The sequence below is a fragment of the Otolemur garnettii genome, unplaced genomic scaffold (assembly GCF_000181295.1).
Source record: "Otolemur garnettii isolate 467f Iridium unplaced genomic scaffold, OtoGar3 scaffold00153, whole genome shotgun sequence".
Classification (NCBI taxonomy): Eukaryota; Metazoa; Chordata; class Mammalia; order Primates; family Galagidae; genus Otolemur; species Otolemur garnettii.
This window is the reverse complement of record NW_003852548.1, coordinates 2,124,829-2,125,441: the sequence shown is the minus strand read 5'-3', so window position 1 is coordinate 2,125,441 and position 613 is coordinate 2,124,829.

The following is a 613-nucleotide window of genomic DNA, read 5'->3' as shown; positions in this document are numbered from 1 at the left end:
TGAGGAGAATTAATTTTTTTTAGCACATCCAGAAACAAGCACAGTTGCATCTCTAAAAATCTTGGTGCCAGGACATATGAGGAGGAGTTCTCTGCTTTTTGTTCTTCCACCACTCCCCCTGTAATCACTGGCTGTGCGATCTAGGCTGAGTTGGTTAACCTTTCTAGCCCTCAATTTCCTCAGTGTGAAATGTGGATTATAGTAGGGCCTACTGGCCGATGGGTGAGTTCACACCTGTAATCCTAGCACTCTGGGAGGCTGAGGAGGGAGGACTGCTTGAGCTCAGGAGTTTGAGACCAGCCTGAGCAAGAGTGAGACTCAGTCTCTACTAAAAAACAGAAAAACAAAACAAATCTAGCTGGGTGTGGTAGTGCACACCTGTAGTCCCAGCTGCTCTCGAGGCTGAAGCAAGAGGATTGCTTGAGCTCAAGAATTTGAGGTAGGCTGGGTGCCTATGGCTCAACCGGCTAAGGTGCCAGCCACGTACACCTAAGGTGGCGGGTTCGAATCCCCAGCCTGGGCCCGCCAAACAACAATGACGGCTGCAACCAAAAAATAGCCGGGCGTTGTGGCGGGCGCCTGTGGTCCCAGCTACTTGGGAGGCGGAGGCAGG